Source organism: Engystomops pustulosus, chromosome 7, assembly GCF_040894005.1.
Source record: "Engystomops pustulosus chromosome 7, aEngPut4.maternal, whole genome shotgun sequence".
Lineage (NCBI taxonomy): Eukaryota > Metazoa > Chordata > Amphibia > Anura > Leptodactylidae > Engystomops > Engystomops pustulosus.
Genome location: NC_092417.1, coordinates 177165989 through 177187608, shown reverse-complemented (window position 1 = coordinate 177187608; position 21620 = coordinate 177165989).

Sequence of the window (21620 nt, the reverse complement as noted above, 5' to 3'; positions counted from 1 at the left end):
ACACTGAGAGCAACATCATCTGATAGGACGTCTAAGTCTTAAAGGGGACCTCTATGACCTCTCATCACTTCCGACTCTTAGCATACTTTACTAGGTGCTGCTCCCCTGATTCCGGAACAGTTGGAATTTTTTCTCTACCCCTTACCGTTCCCAAGCAATCAGTGCTACAAATTTGACCGATACATATCTCGACTGTCAAATGGGCAGTCCTGTTGTGATGGAGTAGGCACCACCTACCTGACTGTAAGGAGACTAATAAGCATATTGGATAAGCAAAACTAACAACACCGATTTCTCAGGAACGGTGAGGGTTAGAAAAAAAATTCCAACTGCGCCGCAATCTGTGAAATGGCAGCGATACAAACCCAGTTGGATTTAGTAGACTTGTGAAAAGTCTTTCTTAAAGGGGCTGTCCACCTTCTTAAAGATTGACCCCCCTGCACTAAGGTTTGGAGCTTAGATCATGTGGAGAGGAACTTTGTTACATTCTCACTGACAATTTTATTTGCCTAATTGGCTAATTAGGTGGCAAGTGTTTTAAAGGAGAAGGCCTACCACTATCCAATTTACTCTAATTCAGGGGCAGTTGTTTGACATCTAAATCTTAAAGGGGACCTGTACCACCTCTCATCACCTCCGACTCTTTACATCCTTTACTAGGTGCTGCTCCCTTGATTCCGGAACAGTTGGAATTTTTTCTCTAGCCCTTACCGTTCCCAAGCAATCAGTGCTACAAATTTGACCGATACATATCTCGACTGTCAAATGGGCAGTCCTGTTGTGATGGAGTAGGCACCACCTACCTGACTGTAAGGAGACTAATAAGCATATTGGATAAGCAAAACTAACCACACTGATTTCTCAGGAACGGTGAGGGCTAGAAAAAAAATTCCAACTGCGTCGCAATCTGTGGAATGGCAGCGATACAAACCCAGTTGGCATTAGTAGACTTGTGAAAAGTCTTTCTTAAAGGGGCTGTCCGCCTTCTTAAAGTTTGACCTCCTAGCACTAGCTTTGGAACTTAGATCAAGGACTTTGTTACATTATCATTGCCAACTTTCTTTGACTGATTGGCTAATCAGGTGGCAAGTGTTTTAAAGGAGGGGCCAACCACTGCACCTTTTATTCCAATTCAGAGGCAGTTGTTTCCTATTCCAATAAAGCAATGAATTCTGTAGATATCTGCACTTATTATGGTAATTAGGGTCTGTACCAGTCTAGGACAACCCACCTGACAGTGTGTTGCATTATAAATAAATGTGCCTGTCCTACATTAATATGGATGGACAGTGTGTGATACCTGGTTTCCCCTGCGGGGGCAGTGCAGGGGAGCTGATCACTGATCAGAAGGAGCACTTTGTGATCCGTACATTATCAAGGGGCCGGAATTTAAGGGGTAAATGCCATTATACAGGGAGTACTGTGTATAATAGCGCTCTGACACCTAGCGAGAGTGTAATTACAGCCATAATGGCGCCATCCTCCTCTCTCTCTGTATTTCCGCTATAATGGCTGTAGTGGTAGATGTTCTATAGAAAGGCTTTCTGTTGACCCGCCAGGCTGTAAACAGTAATTACCTCATTTGTTTGAATGTGTACAGCGCTGCCCTCTCCTTATAAATACCGCTAATTCTAAGCGTCCGCGTGGCGGTATTATGTCACGTGAAGCCTCTCCACTACTGGGGCGAGATGGATAGATGTAATTATTCTTTGTGTCGCTATACGTGGGCTTCGTCCTATTCGCCGGATTATCCCAGGGTGTAATTTGCACGGTGAAGATTTCGAGCTGAAATAATCGCATGGATGACGAAGAAGAAGCCATTACCTGTCAATAGACATAAAGAGGTAGAAAATACCGTAAATATACACCGCGCCGTGTCATATAGCCACGTCCCATCTTCTCTCTATTTGCATATATACAAATAGTGGCGCCATATAGTGTCCAAATAATAAAGCTCTACCAAGTGCGGATGTTACCGCATCTCCAATCAGCGCTCAGGTAATATTCCGAATTCCGAAATAATGTATCATTCCTAAGATTCCAATGATGATGTCTTCTCCTCGTGACTTCCTCATCAGTGTAAGTTTTCTAGAACAGGTAGAGCCCCCCCCCCATACGGTAGAGCCCATAGTGGCCGCGCCAGGATGATGGGCGTATCCATCATTCACAATCAATGCCCGCAGCGCCATCCATCAGCGTCTCCCTCCAGACACTAATTGATAAGTCGTCCTGTGATTCATCTACTGTGGGATTCTGGGAGGAAGAAATTCCGGCAGTGACAGCGTGGAGAAGCGTCAATCCTGGGCTGTGTTGATGAACCAGGAGGCTCAGGATGAACAGTGCAGTAAGTTCTGTTAACACATTTACTTACCCGGTCCATTTGCGATCCAGCGGCGCGTTCTCTGCGCTGGATTCGGGTCCGGCCGGGATTTAATAAGGTAGTTCCTCCGCTGTCCACCAGGTGGCGCTGCTGCGCTGAAAAGCATCTGAGCGCGCTGGAGTTCACCGAGCCGGGCTGAGTGAAGGTAAGCGCGTCCCGAGCGACACATTTTCCGTTCTTAAATGCGGCGGTTTTTCCAAATCCGTTGGGTTTTCGCTCGGCCACGCCCCCCGCTTTCCGTCGCGCGCATGCCGGCGGAGATGCGCCACAATCCCGGGGCAATTCAGGTACAATCGGCGCAAATCGGAAATATTCGGGTAACACGTCGGGAAAGCGCGAATCGGGCCCTTAGTAAATGACCCCCATTATGCAAAAGGGAGCTAACCATGAACCCAGCTATAGGGACCTGCAGAGATGTGTATGTTGTAAGTAGCAGCAGGACTGTGAAATATGGATTTATAATCTAGGATTGTACTTGGGGGTGTGCCCTCACACTGCTGTGCTCTGTGCTCCCTGCAGCCAATGTTAGAAATTTTCCCTTCAGAGACGTGTAGCCATACATTTATCTATATTGTTAGTAGCAGCAGGACTGCTAAATATAAATATAGATTCCAGGATTGTAGCTTCTCTCAAAGTACTGGGGATGTGTCTTCACACTGCTGTGTTCTGTGTTCCCTGCAGTCAGTATCAGGTATTGTGGAGAGATGTGTAATCAGACCTTTGTATATGTTTTTTGTAGCTGCAGGACTGTGAAATACAGATTTATATTCCAGGAATGTGACTTATCTAAGTGTACTGGGATTGTATCCTCACACTGCTGTGCTCTGTGCTCCCTGCAATCAGTATCAGGTATTTTTCCTGGATAGATGTGTAGTTATACATTTATGTAGCAGCAGGACTGTGAAATATGGATTAATATCCCAGGATTATAGCTTCTCCAGGTGTCCTCACACTGCTGTTCTCTGTTCTTTACGCATTGCTCCACAGCCCCTCCCCTCTGTTGTAAATCAGTGCTGTAGCATTCAACTAAGAATCTGCTACAGAGCTAAGAGCATAGTATTTGTCTTGTCCTGGACTACGGTTTAGGTGGAATTCTATTCATGAACCAGGAGGTGCAGGATGAGCAAACGCAGAGCAGTTGGCCTGGAAAGTGAAGTTTTTTTTTTAAGAAATGACTTAAAAATATATTGAAATAATAAGAAAAACATAAAAATATGAACTGTATAGCAATGCAACAATGTATCAAGATGAAGGTTACCGCTCCGCCTCCGATTCTTCTCATCTCCCTCTCGCTCTGTGGCCGTCGCTCTCACCTGCAGCTATTACCCGGAATATAATCTGTAACATCACATTCAATGCCAAATTAGATAAGCAATGATCTGTAACTGGGAGAAGTAATTGAGTAACACCAGGAACAATCCGGAAAGTATTGAGAGGTAAATCAATCGGTTCTCCTCTCTACAAGTATCATGAAGTGGCTCGCGAGCAGCGACTCGGCTGACACACAAGAGACATGATAGGCGGCTCTATTACTCGGGAAAATGATTTTTCTCCCCTTTAGAGCTGTTATTTTTTTGCGGACTGACAAAAAGACAAACTTGGAAGAGCAGAAAAAGTTTTCCGGACATGTTCAAGTTGTATGAGGGTGAAGTGTTTATTTGTATGATGAAAGGATGATAACATCTTGACATTGTATCTATTTGAAGGAGACAAATAGATACAATTTTTTTTGCAGATTGACTAAAAGATAAACTTGGAAGACTTTAAAAAGTTTTCCCGGGACTGTTAAAGTTGTCTGAGGGTGGAATATTAATTTTCTATGAAGAGATGGCAATCAAATCTGAGAATTGAATTTATTGTAAGTTTGGTGAGATAAGCAATTATTATAATTGTTCTATTTTTGCAGATCGACATAAAGATAAACTTGGAAAAGTTTAAAAAGTTTTCCTGGGACTGTTCAAGTTGTATGAGGGTGAAGTGTTTATTTGCATGAAGAAAGGATGATAACATCTTGAAATTGTATCTATTAGAAGGAGATAAACAGTTATTATAATTTTACATTTTTTGCAGATTGACTAAAAGATTGGAAGAGTTTAAAAACTTTTCCTAGGACTGTTAAAGTCGTGTGAGGGTGGAATATTAATTTTCTATGAAGAGATGGCAATCCAATCTGAAAATTAAATCTATTGAAAGGTTATGTTGAAAATTTAGAATTTTTGTGCACAATGACAAAAACAAACTTGTAAATGATACAAAAAGTTTTCTCGAAATACTCAAGTCGCCTGAGGGTTTATTTGTATGAAGAAAGGATAATAATATCTGAAATATTTGTATCTATTAGAAGGAGATAAACAATTTTTATAATTTTACTTGTTTTTGCAGATTGACTAAAAGATAAACTTGGAAGAGTTTAACAGTCCCAGGGAAACTTTTTAAAGTCGTCTGAAGGTGGAATATTAATTTTCTATGAAGGGATGGCAATCAAATCTAGGAAGTTTATCTATTGAAAGGTTATGTAGAATTTTTGTGCACAATGACAGAAAAACAAACTTGTAAATGATACCAAATGTTTTCTCTGGAAATACTCAAGTTGCCTGAGGGTTTATTTGTATGAAGAAAGGATAATAATATCTGAAAAAATGTATCTATTAGGAGGAGATAAACAATTATTATAATTTTATTTATTTTTTGCAGATTGACAAAAAGATAAACTTGGAAGAGTTTAAAAAGTTTTCCTGGGACTGTTCAAGTCGTCTGAGGGTGGAGTGTTTGTTTGTTTGTAGAAAGGATTACAATCTTGAAATTGTATCTATAGGTCATAAAAAATGAAGAATGTGTAATAGCATCATGAAATTTTATCTATTAGAAGGCGATATGATAATATGAAATATGATAAACTTGCTTGACAAAAAGACTTGAAAGACCTCAAAAAGTTTTCCAAAACTTTCCATGTTGTCTGCGGTTGCAGTGTTCAATTTGAAATATTTTAACATGTACAATGTATTTATATTACAGAAATTAAGAATTTAACATTTTGACAATATAAGCATGGAAAAGTTTTCAAAAAGTTTTCACCTCATTGGAGGGTGAAGTTTTATTGAAGAGGTGGTAATAAAATCTGGAAATTGTATCTATAATAAAAAGATAAAGTATATGTTTTTGTCATTTTAAATTTTACACACAGAGGCTATAATATTCAATCAGCGAGTCTTTTGCAGTGCCTCTTCAGGAAGAGTGAAGAACTACACATAGGGGCTTATTTACTAAGGGTCCGCGGATCGCACTTTTGGGATTTGTGGAGCTTTGACAGGTGTTTAATTTGGGATTGTGTCGCACATGATTAGATTGTGGCGCGGCTGCGCTGGCTTTCATGCGACAGAAATGGGGGGGGGGGGCGGTCGTTGAAAGATCCGACTGAACGCTGGATTTAAGATTCAAATTGTGTCGCAAGACATGCACCAGGAAGAAGAAGGTGAACTCCGGGGACCTGAGTGAGGAAGTGACACATGCAGGATATCGGGCGCAGGATCTTAGTGACTCCCCGCACAGCACATTATACACGGACAATGCACTTACATGTACCAGGAAGAAGAAGGTGAACTCCGGGGACCTGAGCGGGGAAGCGACACATGCAGGATATCGGGTGCAGGATCTTAGTGACTCCCCGCACAGCGCATTATACACGGACAATGCACTTACATGCACCAGGAAGAAGAAGGTGAACTCCGGGGACCTGAGCGGGGAAGCGACACATGCAGGATATCGGGTGCAGGATCTTAGTGACTCCCCGCACAGCGCATTATACACGGACAATGCACTTACATGCACCAGGAAGAAGAAGGTGAACTCCGGGGACCTGAGCGGGGAAGCGACACATACAGGATATCGGGCGCAGGATCTTAGTGACTCCCCGCACAGCGCATTATACACAGACAATGCACTTACATGCACCAGGAAGAAGAAGGTGAACTCCGGGGACCTGAGTGAGGAAGTGACACATGCAGGATATCGGGCGCAGGATCTTAGTGACTCCCCGCACAGCACATTATACACGGACAATGCACTTACATGCACCAGGAAGAAGAAGGTGAACTCCGGGGACCTGAGCGGGGAAGCGACACATGCAGGATATCGGGCGCAGGATCTTAGTGACTCCCTGCACAGCGCATTATACACGGACAATGCACTTACATGCACCGGGAAGAAGAAGGTGAACTCCAGGGACCTGAGCGGGGAAGCGACACATGCAGGATATCGGGCGCACGATCTTAGTGACTCCCCGCACAGCGCATTATACACGGACAATGCACTTACATGCACCAGGAAGAAGAAGGTGAACTCCGGGGACCTGAGCGGGGAAGCGACACATGCAGGATATCAGGCGCAGGATCTTAGTGACTCCCCGCACAGCGGTTTATACACAGACAATGCACTTACATGCACCAGGAAGAAGAAGGTGAACTCCGGGGACCTGAGCGTGGAAGCGACACATGCAGGATATCGGGCGCAGGATCTTAGTGACTCGCCGCACAGCGCATTATACACGGACAATGCACTTACATGCACCAGGAAGAAGAAGGTGAATTCCGGGGACCTGAGCGGGGAAGCGACACATGCAGGATATCGTGCGCAGGATCTTAGTGACTCCCCGCACAGCGGATTATACACAGACAATGCACTTACATGCACCAGGAAGAAGAAGGTGAACTCCGGGGACCTGAGCGGGGAAGCGACACATGCAGGATATCGGGCGCAGGATCTTAGTGACTCCCCACACAGCGCATTATACACGGACAATGCACTTACATGCACCAGGAAGAAGAAGGTGAACTCCGGGGACCTGAGCGGGGAAGCGACACATGCAGGATATCGGGCGCAGGATCTTAGTGACCCCCCGCACAGCGGATTACACACAGACAATGCACTTACATGCACCAGGAAGAAGAAGGTGAACTCCGGGGACCTGAGCGGGGAAGCGACACATGCAGGATATCGGGCGCAGGATCTTAGTGACTCCCCGCACAGCGCATTATACACGGACAATGCACTTACATGCACCAGGAAGAAGAAGGTGAACTCCTGGGACCTGAACGGGGAAGCGACACATGCAGGATATCGGGCGCACGATCTTAGTGACTCCCCGCACAGCGCAGTATACACGGACAATGCACTTACATGCACCAGGAAGAAGAAGGTGAACTCCGGGGACCTGAGCGGGGAAGCGACACATGCAGGATATCGGGCGCAGGATCTTAGTGACTCCCCGCACAGCGCATTATACACGGACAATGCACTTACATGCACCAGGAAGAAGAAGGTGAACTCCAGGGACCTGAGCGGGGAAGCGGCACATGCAGGATATCGGGCGCACGATCTTAGTGACTCCCCGCACAGCGCATTATACATGGACAATGCACTTACATGCACCAGGAAGAAGAAGGTGAACTCCGGGGACCTGAGCGGGGAAGCGACACATGCAGGATATCGGGTGCACGATCTCTGTAGAAGTGCAGAGTTATACGGAGTTTCATAAACCAGAGCTATCAATGTTTTTGGTTTGGTAAACGCTTATGTTTATTGGGTCTTCCATTAATAAACTACACATTCAGCAAGTAAACAATTCTTCTGTACTGCCGCCGCAGGAAATGTGAAGAATTATGTGTCTCATTGAAATGGGCTGTCCACATATTACATAGACACGACAAGTCCTCTAAAATTTCTGGAGGCAAAGAACTGAGAGCACAAAGATAAATGAGGGGCAAAAATAGGCACTAGAGGGGAGATTTATCATTCATCGGCGCGGAAGGTGCAAGCCTCTTGATGTATCCATCGGGCGGTGTGGCCAGCGGGGAAATCTAAGACAGGTCCAACCTGGCGTAGATTTGCGTAAAAAAGTTAAGTTCCCTGTTTTTCCAAATTATGCAGGCACAAGACGGGAATACCTTGTGCATGCTTGCTCCGGCAGCCGCAGCGCCCCTCTACACATGGCATGGCGGTGGCACAGTCGCTGTAGTTGCAGTTGCTTTCATGCCAGAAAACTGCAGTGGTAAATCTCCCCCTATGGGTCACATATGTCACCCTGGCGCTAAGTGCATCAGCGTATGATGGTGCCGCAGCCCCCCACACTGGACGGATTTATCAGCCGGCTCCAGTCTCCTGATATATCCCAGACGGGCAGCGGCACTGAGCTGCTATCTATTATCTAATATCTATCTTGTACCTATAATCTATCTATTATCTATCTATTTCTGTTTTCCGTTTCTCCGCCAGGATGCTTATGTTTTGTTCCCTTTTTGTCAAGTTGTCCGGTCACCTTTTCCTGGGCATGATTAAAGCCTTCATTTTATGTTGGCAGCGGGGTTGTGCCTTGGCATTCCCTTGGCATCCAGATGAAATCTGAAAACAATTCGGCTCACGTCATGCACAAAATTGCTTGCTTGTAGCTCCGCCGACTACATGGCTGTTGTGTACGCTTTAGTAATCGTTGTAAACGTAGCCAAATGATCTGTGCCGCACCTGTTCTGTGCGCAGCGCGAGCCTTCAGGAGTCAGGTGACCTCGGTGCGCGGGAGGCGGAGGGGGCACAGGATTTATCCATCGACTTGGCACAAGCCAGCGGAAAACTTGGAGTAAATGAGCTGTGGAGATGCCAGAGTGTGTGTACCAGCCGAGAGATCTCACAGAACCTGGAGTAAGCAGAGCCAAGACAAACCAGGGATGGGGGGGGGGGGGGCGCATATTACTGCGGAGACCCCGTGTGCCATAATATGACCGGATCTGGTCACATAGGTGTCCTGATGGTCATGCCAAGGGTGTGGCTGCAGGAAGAACCTCAGCGGATATTAGTGCAATTCTAGGCATGGTCAGACTATATAACATTGCAGCCTGTCTGACTATATAAGTGAGATCTCTTTATAATGAGATGATCCTAGCTGCCTATGTGATGCTGAGGCATCATGAGATAGATATCAGACGTCACTTATTTACAGTTATCTAACTGTGTAGCTTTCCTGACTATGTATGTAAACTCTCTCAGATAATAACACAGCGCTCCCAGCAGGCCTAAATGATCCTGGCCCTAGCTGCCCATGTGATGCTGATCTAGGGCATTATGACGCAGATAACAGACAGCATTGAGACATCTAGCAATGCAGCCTGCCTGAATGTATAGGTGAGGTCTCTCAAATAATGTCTGTTTTTTTATGCCACAAAGACCATAATGACCATGAGCCAGGATTAATTCTGCCTGCTGGAAAGGCTGTTATTATTTGAGAGACCATAAATATACAGTCAGGAAGGCTGCATAGTTAGGAATTAGATGTCACTTAAAGTTATCTATCTCATGATTCCCCAGCATCACATAGGTAGCTAGAATAAGGACCATCCCTGCCTGCTAGGAAGTCAGAGTTATTATCTGACAGACCATATGTATACAATCTGGGAGAGAAACAGCACTGCATAGGCAGCTAGAGTCAAGACCATCTCCGCCTGCTGGGAGCAGTGTTATTATCTGAGAGAACTCACTTATAGAGACAGGAAGCTGCACTGTTAGATATCTCAATCTCAGTGCAGTCTGTTATCTGTCCCATAATGACTTAATACAGCATCACATGGGCAGCTAGAGCCAGGACCATTTCTGTCTGCTGGGAGCACAGTGTTATTATCCGAGACACCTCACCTATACAGTCAGGCAGCTGCACTGATAGGTATCACTATTACAGTGCTGTCTGTTATATACCCCATAATGACTTAATACGGCATCACAAGGGCAGCTAGAGCCAGGACCATTTCTGTCTGCTGGGAGCACAGTGTTATTATCAGAGAAACCTCACCTATACAGTCAGGCAGCTGCACTGTTAGATATCACTATTACAGTGCTGTCTGTTATATTCCCCATAATGACTTAATACAGCATCACATGGGCAGCTAGAGCCAGGACCATTTCTGTCTGCTGGGAGCACAGTGTTATTATCAGAGACACCTCACCTATACAGTCAGGCAGCTGCACTGTTAGATATCACTATTACAGTGCTGTCTGTTATATACCCCATAATGACTAAGCACAGCATCACATGGGCAGCTAGAGCCAGGATCATCTCTATGTGCTGGGAGCACAGTGTTATTATCCGAGACACCTCACCTATACAGTCAGGCAGCTGCACTGTTAGATATCACTATTACAGTGCTGTCTGTTATATACCCCATAATGACTTAGTACAGCATCACATGGGCAGCTAGAGCCAGGACCATCTCTGTCTGCTGGGAGCACAGTGTTATTATCCAAGAGACCTTACCTATACAGACAGGCAGCTGCACTGTTAGATATCACTATTACAGTGCTGTCTGTTATATACCCCATAATGACTAAGCACAGCATCACATGGGCAGCTAGAGCCAGGATCATCTCTATGTGCTGGGAGCACAGTGTTATTATCTGACAGACCATACGTATACAGGAAGGTGACCCCTTTTGAGTGGTGCTCTGCTTTCAGTTACACCTTTTGGAGGGCCATGCTCTGTTGCCTCTTGGATAAAGTGCAGTCCTAGATGGTGCCATTCATTTTAGCTGTGACAAATTGGACAGGACTTCCCGACAATGGGAGTTATGGACCTCTAATGGACCAAACTTTGCACCCCTTACAAGGGTCTGAAATTTCTTTAGGGTCCCCGCTATGTTGAAGTGGAGCTGGATACATTATAACAAAAAGTTCCAGAAGCAGTAGAACATGCAAGCATCAGCTGGGCCCTGGAGACTTCCCATCTCGCACCATACTCCATCTTATGAGTGTCATTAAGGGCCCTTCAGTGACCAGGAATCGCTGAGGCAGCATGCCACATAATGCTCATTACATGAATTAACGCCGTTTCACACCCAATTTATTGTGCATATGTTATTCCCCTCCATGCCAATTAGATTCCATAATACCTCAGCGAGCGGAGCGGAGGGGTAAATGAATTTATAAGGAGACTAATTGATGCATATGGTAATTCCAGATTCACATCTCAAACTACAATGGATGTGAAATCAAAATGAATGAGATGAGGGGGACTCTTAACCGTTCACGTTCTCCGGGTCAGGAACATTGGTTGACAAGTCCTCGAGGCAAGGTTGTCTGCAAATTCAATGCTTTAACTCGGGAACACAACATTTACTGTATGGACCAACTGAGAAGAAGCATCGTTTGACCTTGCCACCATGGAGTAGGCCATGTTCTCTCCTCTGATGTCATAGTTGAGTAGCCTAACTGTTCAATCGGTGAAGAACATTGGCCTTCTGTACCCCAATGGTGTATATGATGGTTCTGAGTCTAGGTCTTGCCTTTCGAACCTTCTAATGTTGACCTTGGGACTTGGCTTTCTGATTTTTTAAGCAAAATTTCCCATTGGGATTTCAACTAACTTGTTGCTAACCCTACAGTGGGTGATCTCTTCTAGAACGTTACTTTTTAGATTTACCGTTTTCAACCTAGAACATGAAGCCTTCATGCAGTGGTCCAAGCCAAGTGATCATCCCTGGTGTGTGTGATGCTCTATTTCTCCGGCAAATAGGCTAGATCTTGCCCTACTTGCCCTTGTTGATACATGGCCAAGGTAGGGGACTTATGGTGGCCAATGATCTTTACCCATTGGGATTTGACAAAATAGACTTGCTCTACGTTAAAATCCCTCACTGATTCCCAATTTTGACCTAGAACACGTAACAATGGGCAAGTGTCTGCATCTTACCACACCTCGATACAGTAGGTCAAGTATGGGTGGTCCCTCTTCCAAGTTATTTGAAGGGATTGGGTAACCTCACAGCCGTCCATGGACCCAACTTTTCATCTGCTTTATCAACGTGGAACCTTAGTACCGGAACAGAGATTGTTTGATGGCTCTTAATGTCTAGGCTAGGACTTGCTCTTCTTGCCTTCATACAAGTCATGACTTTGAGCCCCTGCCTTTGTAATTATTATAACTTTTTGGTCTATTGATCTTGACCAATTAGAATTTTAAAAACATTTATAACAATATGTATTGCCCTTTGGGGAACCCTCCACCACTTTGCCTTAGATTCTCCATGATCAACCTAGAACCAAGCACCGATGGCCGATATTCTATGGTTTGTAACTGTTACTCTTTAGGTGTCTAGATTGACTTTTTTTCCCTTAGTGCCAATTTTGGCCATTGGGGGTCATTTACTAAGGGCCCGATTCGCGTTTTCCCGACGTGTTACCCGAATATTTCCGATTTGCGCCGATTGTACCTGAATTGCCCCGGGATTTTGGTGCACGCGATCAGATTGTGGCGCATCGGCGCTGGCATACACGCGACGGAAATCGGGGGGCGTGGCCGAACGAAAACCCGACGGATTCGGAAAAACCGCCGCATTTAAGACAAAAAATGTGCCGCGAAAATTACACTTACCTTCACCAGGTATAGGCCGATGAATTTCAGGGCATTCCAGCGCGCCTCTGGGGAACTTCAACGCAGCAGCGCCACCTGGTGGACGGCGGAGGAACTACCTTAGTGAATCCCGGCCGGACCCGAATCCAGCGCAGAGAACGCGCCGCTGGATCGCAAACGGACCGGGTAATTAAATCTGCCCCATTGTGTTTGGGATCATTATGATTGTTGAGTCTAATTATATTTTTATATTATCTCTTCATGAATTTTGACTCTAAGATCTAACAATGGTCAACGCAGTAACGTGTCTTCTTGCTGGACCTCCATGTAGTTGACCAAGCCATGGTGGGTGCCTTCAGAGCTTATATGTAGTAGTGGGTGAAATTGTCTGGGATTTAGATGGCACCAACCTCTTAAGAACATACAATCCAGCAGTGGAGTAGCACGATGCAGGAACAGAGCAGTTGGCCACCGGGCGAGGGAAGTTGGCCCACGGTCACAGAACATTGATGGGCTACTTGTTTTTGCTCTCCAGTCCGGTATGACCAGCCACTTGACACCTTAAGAGTTGTTGTCCTCTATGTGGAGCGGTAACATGTCAAAATCCTACAGATTGTATTCTGCTATGTGCAGAAACATATCAGGAAAGGATGAAATCTTAAAGGGATTGTCCACAATTCAAAATCCTACAGATATGGCCAGTCAAGACAGCTAAATTCAGGGCTTCCATGGCCATAAGTTAGCATCAGCTTAGCTCCCATTTACTTGAATCAGATAATGGGTGTAGGTCCCAAGTGTAAGACTCCCCCCCATCCCTTAATGGATAGGTCATCCATATCATTGAGCTGGAATACCCCTTTAAGGATCTGTGTCTGGTGAACGTTGCTTGGTAACGAGCATCAGGAGAATATAGATGATGTGTCGTCCCCCTATATGGCGCTCATATATCTACTGATAGGTTTTTCTGTGTAATTAAAGTCATAGAGAGGCAGTTAGAGGCGTAATTAGTGATTGGAAGAACTCCGTATATATCCCGGCAAATAAAAAGCGGAGGATTTAGTATGTGCCATGGTGTCTATTGATTTAGATGATGATAAGATGAATGAGTATAGACACATTGGTAATTACCCCAAGTAAATCATTGAAAGGGGGGGGGGGGGGGGGGCAGTTAAAAAAATTATATAAATATATACCGCCATACTGTAAGTGATTTGTAAATAGGTGGACATCGAACTCTCCTGAGAATATTTGGTCTAAAAATTTTAACGGGTAGAATAACTATATTTAGCAGGAGTTAAAGGGTTGATGTACATTCACTTACCTCATGGAAAATCTAATTAATAATGCCACTGACTATTATAGACATCAGTACATCCACACAAGGAGCGCGGTGTAGTATTCTGCTATGTGCAGAGACGTATCAGGAAAATCTTAAAGGAATCGTCCACAATTTAAACATGGCTACTTTCTTTCACCATAGGGTGGAACCCGTTTTTGGTCCGTTTTTAAGCAGTCCGTTAAAAAAACGCATGCGTTTTTGACCAGTTCGAACTAAGATAATTGGTCAAACCTGTCAAAAACTGATGCGTTTTCAAAAAACGCATGCGTTTTTCAACAGACTGCTTAAAAAAGAACCAAAAGCGTGTTCAAAACGCCACGTGTGCCATCACCCACAGTGTCATACCAGTCTATGGGTTGTATATGGTATTCAAGTGTAATACTAGACACAACCTGTGGGAAGGGGTGGTGCTGTTTTTATAAGAAAGTAGCCATCTTTATATTTTTGACTCCTCAAAACACAATGCTAATCTATGGTTAGGCTCAACGCTCAAACTGGACCGGTTACCCTGAGGTGATAAGTAAGTGAGATACTTAGTCAGTGTCTGAGGTAATCGATCAGTACCCTAGGTTAGAGGCCATAGCTTTGAGGAAACCCTCATGTACAGCCTCATGTAATAAGTCAGCATCGAGCTATTATAGGTCAGTACTCTAACGACGTTGGCCATTGATCTGAGGTAATAAGTCACTGATCACAAATAATAAGTCAGTGCTGGGAAGTAATAGGTTCTGCTATTAGATAATACATCAGTTTTCTGATATAATAGGTCAGGACTGTCAATAAATAGGCCATTTTTTTCGAGGTAACAAATCAATGATCTCATATAATAGGTTAGTTGGAAGTAATAGGCCATTGCACTGAGGTTGAGGTTCTGATTATATAGGTCAGTACTGAAGTAATAGGCCACTGCTGAGGTAATAAAGCAAGATTGTGATTAATAGGCCAATACTGTGAAGTAATAGACCATTGCTCTGAGGTAATAAGTCAGTGTTGGGTTATAATAGATCAGTACTCTGAGGTAGTAGGCCGCTGCTCTGAGGTAATAAGTCAGTGTTTAGTTATAATAGGTCAGTACTCTGAAGTACTAGGCCGCAGCTCTGGGGTAATAAGTCAGTGTTGGGTTATAATAGATCAGTACTCTGAGGTAGTAGGCTGCTGCTCTGAGGTAATAAGTCAGTGTGGGGTTATAATAAGTGAGTACTCTGAGGTAATAAGTCAATGTTGGGTTATAATAGGTCAGTACTCTGAAGTACTAGGCCGCAGCTCTGGGGTAATAAGTCAGTGTTGGGTTATAATAGATCAGTACTCTGAGGTAGTAGGCTGCTGCTCTGAGGTAATAAGTCAATGTTGGGTTATAATAGATCAGTACTCTGAGGTAGTAGGCCGCAGCTCTGAAGTAATAAGTCAGTGTTTAGTTATAATAGGTCAGTACTCTGAAGTAGTAGGCCGCAACTCTGAGGTAATAAGTCAGTGTTGGGTTATAATAGGTCAGTACTCTCAGGTAGTAGGCTGCTGCTCTGAGGTAATAAGTCAGTGTTTAGTTATAATAGGTCAGTACTCTGAAGTACTAGGCCGCAGCTCTGGGGTAATAAGTCAGTGTTGGGTTATAATAGATCAGTACTCTGAGGTAGTAGGCTGCTGCTCTGAGGTAATAAGTCAGTGTTGGGTTATAATAGATCAGTACTCTGAGGTAGTAGGCTGCTGCTCTGAGGTAATAAGTCAGTGTGGGGTTATAATAAGTCAGTACTCTGAGGTAATAAGTCAATGTTGGGTTATAATAGGTCAGTACTCTGAGGTAGTAGGCCGCAGCTCTGAGGTAGTAAGTCAGTGTTTAGTTGTAATAGGTCAGTACTCTCAGGTAGTAGGCCGCAACTCTGAGGTAATAAGTCAGTGTTTAGTTATAATAGGTCAGTACTCTGAGGTAGTAGGCCGCAGCTCTGAGGTAATAAGTCAGTGTTGGGTTATAATAGGTCAGTACTCTGAGGTAGTAGGCCGCAGCTCTGAGGTAATAAGTCAATGATATTTTCATGCATTTTTCCTATTTTTGTCACCATTGTTCCCCGTCTTCTGTGGCTCCTGATTATTGTTATTCATTTTTTTTTTTTTTTTTAAGACACAAAATATAATTCCCATGAGGCTTGTGTCCTTCTAACCTGCTGTCTGGGAGGATTGATGGCTTCTCTGAGTGACATCTGCTTAGGGAATCAATAGAGATTTGCTTTGTTTAAATGACAAGCAAAGATCTCTAAACGCGGCAATCAGGTCTCCCGCTGCCATCACTAAGAAACCTACGGTCCCCGGTGAGATGAAAGTGTCATGTGATCATCTTCCTCCCCGCCGCCATGCGGAGAATTGACAATGCGTCCTGCAGGTTTATCTTTATCTGTAAAAGTGACATCTGAACTCGTGTCACCGCTGCTCCTCTTATGCAAGTAAAGCCGGATCTATACCGACTGTAGGAGAGCCTTAAATTTAGGTTTACTTACTACATAGATAAACGCTCAACAGCACCAATTTGGTCAATGTGGTTGCATTTGGTATTGCAGCTCCTTTTTTAAGTCTTTTATGTGTTTACTATCTATGACAATAACCTTAGTCAACACAAGACAATAAACTTGGTCAGAGCTTCGAAGCCCCTATGTTGTTTCCATTCCACACACATTGGGGCACATTTACCAAGGGTCCGCACACACAGCATTTCCATCGGGTTTCCGAACTATTTTGCGCCGCATTTAACAGGGGTTTTTGGCGCAAGAGATCGGATTTTGGCACAATCGTGCCGACTTTCATGCAACACAAAATGGGGGAGGCTGGGTGGAGGCTGGTGTAACCATCGGACAACCCGACTGATTCGGACTAAGCGCGGGATTTAAAATTCAAATTGTGTTGCAAGACACTCACATGCACCGGGAAGAAGAAGGTGAACTCCGGGGACCTGAGCGGGGAAGCGACACATGCAGGATATCGGGTGCATGATCTTAGTGACTCCCTGCACAGCGCATTATACACGGACAATGCACTCACATGCACCAGGAAGAAGAAGGTGAACTCCGGGGACCTGAGCGGGGAAGCGACACATGCAGGATATCGGGTGCATGATCTTAGTGACTCCCTGCACAGCGCATTATACACGGACAATGCACTCACATGCACCGGGAAGAAGAAGGTGAACTCCGGGGACCTGAGCGGGGAAGCGACACATGCAGGATATCGGGCGCAGGATCTTAGTGACTCCCCGCACAGCGCATTATACACGGACAATGCACTTACATGCACCAGGAAGAAGAAGGTGAACTCCGGGGACCTGAGCGGGGAAGTGACACATGCAGGATATCGGGCGCACGATCTTAGTGACTCCCCGCACAGCACATTATACACGGACAATGCACTTACATGCACCAGGAAGAAGAAGATGAACTCCGGGGACCTGAGCGGGTAAGCCACACATGCAGGATATCGGGCGCACAATCTTAGTGACTCCCCGCACAGCACATTATACACGGACAATGCAATTACATGCACCAGGAAGAAGAAGATGAACTCCAGGGACCTGAGCGGGGAAGCGACACATGCAGGATATCGGGCGCACAATCTTAGTGACTCCCCGCACAGCACATTATACACGGACAATGCAATTACATGCACCAGGAAGAAGAAGATGAACTCCAGGGACCTGAGCGGGGAAGCGACACATGCAGGATATCGGGTGCAGGATCTTAGTGACTCCCCGCACAGCACATTATACACGGACAATGCAATTACATGCACCAGGAAGAAGAAGATGAACTCCAGGGACCTGAGCGGGGAAGCGACACATGCAGGATATCGGGCGCACAATCTTAGTGACTCCCCGCACAGCGCATTATACACGGACAATGCACTAACATGCACCAGGAAGAAGAAGGTGAACTCCAGGGACCTGAGCGGGGAAGTGACACATGCAGGATATCGGGGGCACGGTCTTAGTGACTCCCCGCACAGCACATTATACACGGACAATGCACTTACATGCACCAGGAAGAAGAAGGTGAACTCCGGGGACCTGAGCGGGGAAGTGACACATGCAGGATATCGGGCGCAGGATCTTAGTGACTCCCCGCACAGCGCATTATACACGGACAATGCACTTACATGCACCAGGAAGAAGAAGGTGAACTCCAGGGACCTGAGCGGGGAAGCGACACATGCAGGATATCAGGGTACGATCTTAGTGACTCCCTGCACAGCACATTATACACGGACAATGCACTTACATGCACCAGGAAGAAGGTGAACTCTTGGGACCTGAGCGGGGAAGCAACACATGCAGGATATCGGGTGCACGATCTTAGTGACTCCCCGCACAGCACATTATACACGGACAATGCACTTACATGCACCAGGAAGAAGAAGGTGAACTCCGGGGACCTGAGCGGGGAAGCGACACATGCAGGATATCGGGCGCAGGATCTTAGTGACTCCCCGCACAGCGCATTATACACGGAAAATGCGCTTACTCGCACCAGGAAGAAGAAGGTGAACTCTGGGGACCTGAGCGGGGAAGTGACACATGCAGGATATTGGGCACAGGATCTTAGTGACTCCCTGCACAGCGCATTATACACGGACAATGCACTTACATGCACCAGGAAGAAGAAGGAGAACTCCAGGGACCTGAGCGGGGAAGCGACACATGCAGGATATCGGGTGCAGGATCTTAGTGACTCCCCGCACAGCGCATTATACACGGACAATGCACTTACATGCACCAGGAAGAAGAAGGTGAACTCCAGGGACCTGAGCGGGGAAGCGACACATGCAGGATATCATGGTACGATCTTAGTGACTCCCTGCACAGCGCATTATACACGGACAATGCACTTACATGCTCCAGGAAGAAGAAGGAGAACTCCAGGGACCTGAGCGGGGAAGCGACACATGCAGGATATCGGGTGCAGGATCTTAGTGACTCCCCGCACAGCGCATTATACACGGACAATGCACTTACATGCACCAGGAAGAAGAAGGTGAACTCCAGGGACCTGAGCGGGGAAGCGACACATGCAGGATATCATGGTACGATCTTAGTGACTCCCTGCACAGCGCATTATACACGGACAATGCACTTACATGCACCAGGAAGAAGAAGGTGAACTCCAGGGACCTGAGCGGGGAAGCGACACATGCAGGATATCAGGCGCAGGATCTTAGTGACTCCCCGCACAGCACATTATACACGGACAATGCACTTACATGCACCAGGAAGAAGGTGAACTCTTGGGACCTGAGCGGGGAAGCAACACATGCAGGATAGCGGGCGCACGATCTTAGTGAATTGCGCCAGACTTCATCCTCATTGGACAGCGCAACTCGGGGATCGCGACAGGACTGGGTAAGTAAATGTGCCCCATTATGATATATCCATAACTTAAAGGGCTTTTCAGAGTTATCTTTGAAACTGATAGAGTAGGCAGTCCATGGGGTGACTATTACTCCGTGTAGCAAGGACGTGGTGGAAATGCTAGTGAAGGCCAAATGCTAGTCAACGTCATGGAGCCCCTTTAAACCATGTTCCCACTAGTCTCTACTACAGGCAGTCCCCGGGTTAGGTACAAGATAGGTGCCGGAGGTTTGTTCTTAAGTTAAATTTGTATGTAAGTTGAAACTGTATATTTTATAATTGTAGATCCAGACCAAAAATTTTTTTTGCCACAGTGACAACTGGAATTTAAACATTTTTCCTGTAATGGGGCCCAGGATCATCAATAAAGCTTCATTACAGACACCTTACAGCTGATCATTGCAGTCTGGGACTATAGTAATAGCATCCAGAGAGGTCACCAGAGACTATTGGTCGTCTGTAAGTTGAGTGTCCTTAAGTAGGGGACCACCTGTATTCCTTTAGAGTAATCTGCTCAGCCAATCAGTGGACAAAGCAGTGACCACCCTCAACCTGTGATTGGCTGAGAGGTAACTTCCTGTGTGTCAAGAGGAAGCAGGAAATGGAGAGCATTTGGGATCGGGAAGCATCAAAACTTGTATCCATAGTGGATCGGTGAGACCAGTACTGCATAGGTTTTTTTAAAACTTTTCTAAAAATTGACATCAATCCTTCAATTAATTTAATGAAGTATTTCTTTGTCTCACCAGCTATTAATTATGGCCTAGCTTCCGGTGGGGGTCCCGGCACCTCCGTGTATATATACGGATTCTCTCCCTCTTATACACTGATAATAGTGCGCGGTTACTAAATGTCTCGCACATTCCAGGCAGCTAATTTAGCGCGTACATTATAGAGAGGCGCGGGGTTAATGGAACATTAATTAAAAAAAGATGCTTAATGAGGTGAAGTTCACTTAGAAATTATCACCCCCCCTTCTCCATTATTTTCCTCTCCTCTCGCTTTGCATTCGGCATTCGGCTAATTACCCGTCGGCGTTCTCCAGGGCGCCGCTCGCCATTGTGCAGTGTACATACAATAATGGAAACATTTGCAATAGGAACAATAATTGATTTTGTATTAATGCGAGGATGACATTTTTATTGCAATCTCCGGTGCTAAGGAAGAGCGTGGAAGGAGAGGAGGACTAATTGTTGTGACAATTTTATGACCGCGTAAAAATTACAAACGGCTTAATAGTAGGGATGAGCGGACCCATTCAGGTTCTGGTTTGGAATAATTTGGGTACTGGCACCGATCGCAGTATTTAAATGCGGGCGGCACACGCATGCTGTAACTTCTTTGGGGAGCGACGCGTCATTGTGGAGCAACGTGTTCGCCCGGCTTGATCGCGGTACGGCACAGTTTGCTCACCACACCGTGATCGGGTGCCATAGACCTCAATGGGAGCTGCGGTCATCAGTGGGGAGCGAGAAATGGCGGGACCACCAATCGCGGGTCACTGAGTTGAGGTGAACCCGTACTTCCGGATTCAGGGTGCATAACCTGGAATGTTTAATATGGACCGGAATTTTGCGGTTTAGGTCCACTCGTCCATACTTATTAACCCTTATACGGCCAGATCATGGCCTTCTTTACAGTCGTATGAATGAGGCCTAAGGCTACATTCGCACCAGCGCTTCTCACCCCCGCCCCACTCCATAGTGATATATGGCGCTGTTTTCCGGAGAAAGATAGGACATGTCCTATCTTTCTCTCGGCTACGGAAGGTACAGTGCCGCACATGTGCAGCACCGTACCATTCCTGTACAGCGACGTGCGCCCATTGCCATCTATGGGGGATGTATATAGGGCGTATATACATCGGGCGTATATACGTCCCCCATACATTTGTGTGAATGTAGCCTAAGAGTGTATGAAAATTGAGGGTCTAATATTTTTTCATGGTTTGACAATGAAATGATCTTCAAAGGTCCTGAAACCGTAGAAGTGAAAGCAGATTTAAAAATGTTCCGTCCTAGTACCTAGTCCACAACCAAGCTTCTTGAGAAAGGACGGTTCAGTACACGGTACCAGAACTAGGCTTCTTGAGAAAGGACGGTTCAGTACATGGTACCAGAACTAGGCTTCTTGAGA